Here is a 9,505-nt window from a genome sequence, read left to right as displayed (position 1 = left end):
TGGTGGAATCTTTAGGGTTCTTTATATTCAGTGTCATCTGCAAATAAAGAAATTATACTTCTTTGTTTTTTGAAGACTTTTATTTTTTATTTTTTAAATATATTTTATTGATTGTACCATTACAGTTGTTCTATTCCTCCCTTCATTCCCCTCCTCCCTGCACACCCCTCCCCCACTATTCTCCCCTTTAGTTTATGACCATGTGTCTCAACTTCTTTAGATTCTATATTTCCCCCACTATTCTTGCCCTCCCCCCATCTATTTTCTACCTACTGTCTATGCTATTTTCTGTACCTTCTCCCCCCTTCTCTTCCTCCCTCTCTCCTGTTGCTAACCCTCCATGTGTTCTTCATTTCTATGGTTCCACTCCTGATCTAGCTGTCCTCTTGGTTTGCTTTTGTTTTAGGTATGGTTGTTAATAACTGTGAGTTGGCTGTCCTTTCACTGTTCATATTTTTCATCTTCTTTTTCTTATATAAGTCCCTTTAGCATTTCATATAATAAGGGCTTGGTGATGATGAACTCCTTGAATTTGATCTTATCTGAGAAGCACTTTATCTGCCCTTCCATTCTAAATGAAAGCTTTGCTGGATAGAGCAATCTTGGATGTAGGTCTTTGGATTTCATGACTTGGAATACTTCTTTCCAGCCCCTTCTTGTCTGTAAGGTCTCTTTTGAGAAATCTGCTGACAGTCTGATGGGAACTCCTTTGTAGGTGACTGTCCCCTTATCTCTTGCTGCTTCTAGGATTCTCTCCTTCATTTTAATCTTGGCTAATGTAATTATGATGTGCCTTGGTGTGTTCCTTCTTGGGTCCAGCTTCTTTGGGACTCTGAGCTTCCTGGATTTCCTGGAAGTCTATTTCCTTTGCCAGATTGGGGAAGTTCTCCTTCATTATTTGTTCAAATAAGTTTTCCACTCGTGGCTGTTTCTTTCCCCCTTCTGGTACCCCTATAATCCGGATGTTGGAACGTTTAAAGAAGTCCTGGAGGTTCCTAAGCCTCTCCTCATTTTTTTTGAATTCTTGTTTCTTCATTCTTTTCTGGTTGGATGTTTCGTTCTTCCTTCTGGTCCACTCCATTGATTTGAGTCCTAGTTTCCTTCCCATCACTATTGGTTTCCTGTGCATTTCCCTTCATTTCAATTAGTTTAGCCTTCATTTGTTCCTCTAATTTGTGACTATAATCAACCAATTCTGTGAGCATCCTGATCACCAGTGTTTTGAACTGTGCATCCAAGAGGTTCGCTATTTCTTTTTTGCTTAGAGTTATCAGCTTTGGGGCTTTGAGTTCTTCTTGAGCCATATTTTGGACTGTTTGTGCGTGTTACCTATGAGGAGTGGAGCCCTAGGTGTTCACCAGGGCAGGGCAACTCAGTCACTGGGTTGTGACGCTGTATGTGGGGGCAGAGTCAAAGGGAAGCAATGGCGGTCCCCTCTGCCTCCTCCTGCCGCTGGGGCTGCATGGTCAGTCCCACTGTGTGCGAAAGAGCGACTGCGGTCAGCCCACCACCTTGCGCACTCACTGGGTCTGCCCGCTGGGGCCTGCACAGTCCATCTCACTGCTCACTCCTCTGCTGGTTTATCTGCACCAAATGTGTGACCGTGGTCAGCCTGCCCCGCACTTTCACTGGGTCTGTGCTGCTACCCCAGCTGCCTGTGTGCCTGGGTTGGGGGGATCTTTCCTGCCTGACCCTGCTCCGCTGCTGGCTTCGCCCCTCTTACCGGTCCTGGTTGAACAGTTTGTTGTTGTTTGACTTCCGTATAGTTCAATTTTCTGTTCTTTGGCTGCGTCTAAACCTTTGGTTTACTAAACCTTTGTTGTATTGAAACTTGGTCGTGGGAGAAGGCACAGTGTTTCCACCTATGCCTTCTTCTTTTTTCCAATCTGGATGCCTTTTATTTCTTCTTCTTGTCTGATTGGTGTAGCTAGGACTTCCAGTACTATGTTAAATAAGAGCGGTGAAAGTGGACATCCCTGCCTTGTTCCCAGTCTTAGGGGAAACACTTCTAGTTTTTGGCAATTGAGTATGATGTGGCTATGGGTTTGTCATATGTGGTCTTTATCACATTGAGTATTTTTTCTCTATTCCCACTTGGCTAAGAGTTTTTATCATAAATGAATGATGGATTTTATCGAATGGTTTTTCTGTACCTATTCATATGATCTTGTGATTTTTATCCTTTACTGTGTTTATGCAATATATCACATTTATTGATTTGCACATATTCTACTTACCTTTATCCCAGCAATAAATTCCACTTATCATGGTGTATGATCATTTTACTGTATTTATAGATCCAGTTTAGTAATATTTTGTTGATTTAGCATCTATGTTAATTGAGGATTTGGGTCTATAATTTGCTTTCTTTGTGGTGTCTTTGTCTGGTTTTAGAATTAGGATATAATGGCTAACCTCATTAAATGAGCTTGGGAATCATTCCTCTTCTTTAACTTTTTGGAATAGTTTGAGAAAGATAGGTGTTCTTTGAATGTTTGATAAAATTTTCCTGTAAAGTCATTCAGTCCAGGTCTTTTGTTGGGAGTTTTTGGGTTACTGATTCAATTTCACTAGTTGCAATCTGCCTATTCAGATCCTCTGATTCTTTTTGATTCAGTTTTAGAAGACTGTATGTTTCTAGAAATATATCATTTCATCCAGATTGTCCAATCTGTTGGCATGTAGTTGTTCATGTTGTTCATTTTCTTATAATCCTTGTGTTTCTGTGAAGTCAGTTGTTATTTCTCCTCTTTCATTTCTGATTTTATTTATTTGGGTTGTCTCTCTTTTTTTCTTCGTGAGTCTGGTTACAGGTTTGTTGATCTTGTTTATTATTTCAAAGAACCAGCTCTTGGTTTCATTGCGTTTTTTTTTTTCTTTTTTGTATTTTTTATATTCTATTTCCTTTTTCTCTGTTCTGATGTCAATTATTTTCTCCATTCTCCTTGCTTTGGGCTTTGTTCGTTGTCCTTTTTCTAGTTACTTTATGTGTAAATATAGATTGCTTATTTGAGATATTTCTTGTTTCTTGAGGTAGGCCTGTAATGCTGTGAATTTTCCTTTTAAGACAGCTTTCACTGTGTCCCATAGTCTTTACCTTGTTGTGTGTTCATTTTCATTTGTTTCAAGGTATATTTCAATTTCTTCCTTGAACTCATTGTCAAGCCATTCATTGTTTGGTAACATGTTATTTAACCTCCACATCTTTGTGTGTTTTCTAGGAGGATTTTTCTGTGATTGATTTCTAGTTTGATAGTGTTGTCAGAGAAGATGCCTGAGATGATTTCAGTCTTCTTAAATATATTGAGAATTGTTCTGTGTCCTAACATTTGGTCTATCCTAGAAAACGTACCATGTGCAATTGAAAAGAATGTATATTCTACTACTGTGGGGTGAAATGCTCAGAAGACAGCCATTAAATTAGTCTGATCTAGTGTCATTTAGAACCACCATTTCCTTGTTGATTTTCGGTGTGGAAGATCTACCCATTGATATCAATGGGGTGTTAAAGTCTCCTACTCTGACTGTATTACTGTCAATCTCTCCCTTTATGTCCATCAAGATTTGCTTGATATATTTAGGTGCTCTTTTGTTAGATACATAAATGTTTACAAAGGTCATTTTATCTAGTTGGATTGTTCCCTTTATCTCTATGTAGTGTCCTTCTTTGTCTCTTACTATAACCTTTGTTTTTAAAGTCTATTTTGTCAGAAGTAAGTATTGCTACTCTAAGTTTTGTCCCATTTTTATTTGTATGAAATATCATTTTCCATCCTTTTTCTTTTAGTCTGTGTATCTTTCATTCTCAGTTGGGTGTCTTGTAAAAGCAACATACATATGGGTTTATTTTCTTGTCCATTCAGCTCCCCTCTGTCTTTTGCTTGGATTGTTTAAGCCATTTACATTTAAAGTGATTATTTATTGGTACATATTCATTGACATTTTGTTCTTTTAACTCTGCGTCTCTGTTTTTTTTCTTCTACTTCTTTTTAAATAAGACCTTTAACTTTTCTTGTAATACTAGTTTGGTGGTAGCAAACTCTTTTAGTATTTTCCTTGTCTGAAAAGCTCTATATTTCTCTTTCAATTTTATTTTTATTTATCCATTCAGTTATTTATTTTTGTTTGCAAACCCCACTTGGGAAAGAATGCACTGAATTGACCACATTTTCTATTTTTTTTTAAGCAAAGAGCAAAGACTCACTTTACCAGCTTTACTTTTTAAACATAAGCCTAACATTACATATTCAAAGAGTTGTCAAAACCTACTAAGTTTCTAGCATTCATATACAACTAGAAAACACCCTCAATTTATATTAAACCAGAAATGCAGTACCATGGATGCATTAATATCTTTCACTGCTAAATACTGCAAAGAATTGCAGTTACTTTTGTGGAAGATTCGTCATGGCCATGTCAACTTCACAGCAGGCCAACACTGCTTGGCTCATGTTTCAAACCCGGTGGAAGGCAGGTTCTTACTGGTGTTAGTGTACAGAAGTCATGGCCACCTTGGATTGTGTTTAATAAAAAGCAAAGTGCATATAGAGATTTACAATAATTTTAAAGACAAAAATATCGTCCCATCATATGGTCCCAACAATAAACCCAAAAGTCTATGACAAACAGGTTCTGATGAGCTATGTATAAATACATTAGATTAGGCACAGTTCTACTGAAATTTGAGTTCCTTTGAAAACTTAAAAAAATAAATGTTCCTGTTAATGCTCAAATGATGTTTGTTACAGTTAACAGTTCTGTTACATCAGTATGTTGAATTACACGGCATCCAAGAGCACCAGCTGCCGCTTATCATTTATTGTTCAGGACTTTAACTGGTAGTCTTCCTTAACTTCTACTCTTTTTTGACCATTCTTGACAATTCTCTTTGTAATGATTTTTCTGCCATTAACTATTTTGGTAGAAGTTGATGTGGATTTAAAGTTGCCCATCCCACTACCACCAAGTATCATGGAGGGAATGAAGTGAGGCCCCCATGATACAATGGCCTGAAGGAAGTATATCCTGCATCAGAAGAAGAAATCCTCCTCTGAAAGATGGAGATCCGCTGCAGGCAGAGAAGAAGCAGCCAGTGCCATGGCTTCTGCTCCCACAGGGGTCCCTCTGGGTCCTACAGAAGTCATCTGAGGGGTCTTCAAAGAAATCGAATGAAAACCGGTTCCTTTCACCAAAAAATTGCCTGAACGTGTCCTCTGGATTCCAGAATGTGAAGCCAAAGTCACTAGACTGGCTGCCAAAATGACTTCTATCTCCACCTCCATCATTTGATTATTCTTTGCTGTGTTTCTCATAAATGTCTCATTTTTTTAGCATCTGACAGCACCTCAAATGCCTTTGCTACTTGTTTCAATTTCCTCTCCACTTCTTTGTTCTCAGGATTTCTATCTGGATGCCACTTCAAGGCCAGATTCCCATATGCCTTTTTAAAATTCTCGGCAGACACATGTCTCTGGAGGCCTAGAATGTGATAATGAACCACCATGTTTTAATAGGCTGTTGGAATGAGTCCAAGGATGTGGAGCTGGCCCCAGGAAGGTGCAGCGGGGCAGCGCCCCTCTGCTAGACTCCTGGTAGTGACATGGGGGACTCCTTGCACTTTCCTTTCTCCTTTCGCTTTCTTTCAATTTTAAGTGATAGCTCTGCTGAGAAAAGTAGCCTTGGTTGTAGGTCCTTGCTTTTCGCCACTTTTAACATTTCTTCCCAATCCCTTCTGGCCTGAAGTGTTTCTGTTGAGAAACCGGGCGACGAAGGTCTAATGGAAGTTCCCTTATAAATAATTAACTCTCATTTTCTTGCAGCTTTTAAGATTCACTCTTTGTCTTGAGCTTAGCCATTTTTATTATGATGTGTCTTGATGTGGGCCTCTTTTGGTTCATCCTCTTTGGGCCTCTGCAATTCCTGGACTGTGTCATTTCCCTTCACCTGGCTCAGGAAGTTTTCGGTCATTATTTCTTCAAATAGGTCTTCTATCCTTTGCTGCTACCTTTTCCTTCTGCTACCCCTGTGGTGTAGACGGTGGTTTCATTCATATTGTCCCAAATGTTACCTTAATGATCCTAAATTTTTTAAATATTCTTTTTCCTTTTTGCTGCTCTGATTACGTGTTTTTTCCCTCTTCTGTCTTTCAAATTGCTGATTTGATCTTCTGCTTTATCCATCCCGTTTATTCCTTCTAGTGTAGTCTTCATTTTAGATATTATATTCTTCATTTTTAAGTATATTTTATTGATTATGCTATTACAGTTGTCTTAATCTTTTTCTCCCATTTATCCCCCTCCCCTCTGCACCCCTCACCCTCCAGCATCCCCCCCCATCTTAGTTCATGTCCATGGGTTGTACATATAAGTTCTTTGGCTTCTCCATTTCCTATACTGTTCTTAACCTCCCCCTGTCTATATTGTGCCCAGTATTCCTGTTGTAGTTGTTTGCTTAGTTCATTTTTGTTTTTGTTTTTTAAGTTCAGTTTTTGATAGTTTGTGCGTTTGTTGTCATTTTACTGTTTACAATTTCTGATCTATTTCTTTAATAACTCAGTCCCTTTAATATTTTATATAATAAAAGCTTGGTGATGATGAACTACTTTAACTTGACCTTATCTGGGAAGCACTTTATCTACACTTCGATTCTAAATAATAATTTTTCTAGAACAAGTAATCTTGGATATAGGTACTTGCCTTTCATGACTTCAAATACTTCTTTCCAGCCCCTTCTTGCCTGTAAGGTTTCCTTTGAGAAATCAGCTGATAGTCTTATGGGAACTCCTTTGTAGGTAGTTGTCTCCTTTCCTCTTGCTGCTTTTAATATTCTCTCCTTACCTTTAATCTTGGTGTAACTTAGTGATGATGTGTCTTGGTGTGTTCCTTCTTGGGTCAGATTTCTTTGAGACTCTGGGCTTCCTGGACTTCCTAGAAGTCTATTTCCTTTGCCAGATTGAGAAAGTTTGCCTTCATTATTTTTTCAAATAAGTTTTCAATTTCTTGCTCTTCCTCTTGTTCTGGTACCTCTATGATTTGGATGTTGGAGTGTTTGAAGTTTCCCAGAGGTTCCTAAGCCTCTCCTCATTGTTTTGAATTCTTGCTTCTTCATTTTCTTCTAGCTGGATGTTTATTCCTTACTTTTGTTCCAAATCATTGATTTGAGTCCTTGTTTTCTTCACTGTTGGTTCCCTGTACATTTTCCTTTATTTTACTTTGATTAGTCTTCATTTTTTCTTTCATTTTGTGACCGAGCTCAATCAATTCTCTATGCATCCTGATTACCAGTGTTTTGAAGTCTGCATCAGATAGGTCATCCATCTCCTCACTGATTAGTGTTTTTTCTGGAGTTTTGTTATGTTCTCTCATTTGGGCCAGGTTTCTTTGTCTCAATGTTCCTGTTAAGTTGCAAGGGTCTGACCCTTAGGTATCTTCCAGGACAGAGCAACACTCTTTGCTGCATCGTGGAACTGTCTGTGGGCAAGGGGGTCAGAGAGCTGCTTGTTCCGCTCTCGTACCACTTTCTGTCACTTCCCTTGCTTCCCACAAGCAGATGGTGCCCTTTCAGGTGCTGATTTGCAGATGGGTGGATTTGTGTGTCTTAATACCCTGTGGGCTTCTCCAACAGACTCATGTGAAACTGGAGATTTTCCCCACCACAACCCTCACAGATTTTTTATAGGCAGGGGCTCTGAGTCTTTCCTTTCCCACACTGAAACCCTGAGTTCCATGATCTATCTTGTTCCCCTGTTGCTCCTTCCGGCTTATCTGTGCGAATGTGGGACCTCTAACAGGCCACCATGCCTTGCAGCACATCCTCTCCCCCCCTCCTACCCATCTGGATGAATGTTTCTTTCACTCCTTGGTTGTTGGACTTCCATGCAAATGATTTTGTGTCAGTTCTGGTTATTCTTTCTTTTTAAATTGGTTGTTATCCTCACTTTGGTTGTGCAAAGAGGCAAAGCATGTCTACCTATGCCNGATCTATCTTGTTCCCCTGTTGCTCCTTCCGGCTTATCTGTGCGAATGTGGGACCTCTAACAGGCCACCATGCCTCGCAGCACGTCCTCTCCCCCCCTCCTACCCATCTGGATGAATGTTTCTTTCACTCCTTGGTTGTTGGACTTCCATGCAAATGATTTTGTGTCAGTTCTGCTTATTCTTTCTTTTTAAATTGGTTGTTATCCTCACTTTGGTTGTGCAAAGAGGCAAAGCATGTCTACCTATGCCTCCATCACAGCCAGAACCTCCATATTCTTACTTTATGACTTTTTAATGGTTTCTGTTTTCTTTTTATGTTGTTACCATTCTCACTAAGTTCTCTATAGTTCTTAGTTTCTTGAGCATCCTTATAAACCATTTTTAAAAAATTCTATGATTGGTAAAATGTTTGCCTCTGTTTCATTCTGCTTTTTTTGAGATTTCTTCTGATCTTTAACTTGGGACATGTTTCTTTGTTTCCCCATTTTCAAACTATATTGAAGGCAAAAACGAGGATGAAAATACTATGTGGGAAAAAGTGCAAATTATTCAGTATCATATAAAATATGATTGTCTAACCACGGTGCTATACATCTGAAACTAATACAAAATTATATTGACTATAAACTGCAATTGAGAAGAATTAGAAATATTTTTAAAGGCAAAATGAAAAATTTATTGTGCAAATTTTTAAAGTGCCATTAATTGACCTTGTGACATTATTTTTCTTCTAAACCCACAAAGATATGTCATGCAAAGAAATATTTAATAAGATTTCTTTAACATCCTTCATCACACAGTCATGAAATCTTTGAAATTCATGTGTTCTAAAATGTGTACCAAGTATGTATACCATTTTAATGTGAATTTAGCAAACATTTGTTAAGCTTCTACTATATGCCGTACATAATACTTTCATGTGGTTATCTCACTTAATCTCCACAATAATCCAGTAGAGAAGATATCATTCCTTCTTTTAAGGGAGACACTGAGTCTTACAAAGGCTAAGTAATTTGCCCACGTCACATAGCTAGAAGTTTTCTACAATTCCAATGTATATTCTACTATATAGCTCATATAATATCAGTAATTTGGTGATCTGTGAAAGCAGGATTTTATGTGAGTGTGTAAAAATTGAACGTGAGGAAAGAGTAAATGAAGATTGCTTGATAGAGACTTTTGACAGTTAAAGCAGAAAGAGAATCTGAGTACAGCTCCAGAGAAGGGGACCTGAAGGAGTGAGACTCATTCATCTAAAAAGGAAATAAAAAGAAAGATGAATGTTGAGCCAGAGAAAGCGTTGGAGAAAAGAATTGTGGAAGCTCATCCAGGTTGCCATTTTTAAGTATGGTTGGTTGTTTTTATTTGTTGATTTTTAGTGAAGGTAAAATTGTTTCCCAAGTTGGGTATGGCTCCTCAAGAGAATGGGAAAGGCTCAGAAATCACACCTGTAGATGTGTGCTGGAAAGCCACCGTGGTATTTAAGTGATGACTGAGCACCAGGGACAGACAGGTTGGTTGAAGTTTCA

General features: G+C 38.5%; 1 pseudogene; it reads right to left on the bottom strand.

Annotated features, from left to right (window-relative positions):
* Positions 1–4,855: 4,855 nt before the first annotated feature.
* LOC118980295 (dnaJ homolog subfamily B member 6-like) lies at positions 4,856–5,503 on the bottom strand (annotated as a pseudogene).
* Between the last annotated feature and the right edge of the window lie 4,002 nt (positions 5,504–9,505).

Source organism: Sturnira hondurensis, unplaced genomic scaffold, assembly GCF_014824575.4.
Source record: "Sturnira hondurensis isolate 20B ecotype Veracruz unplaced genomic scaffold, ASM1482457v3 Scaffold0001872, whole genome shotgun sequence".
Lineage (NCBI taxonomy): Eukaryota > Metazoa > Chordata > Mammalia > Chiroptera > Phyllostomidae > Sturnira > Sturnira hondurensis.
Note: the sequence above shows the minus strand (reverse complement) of the source record. Positions and strands in the feature narration are given on the sequence as shown.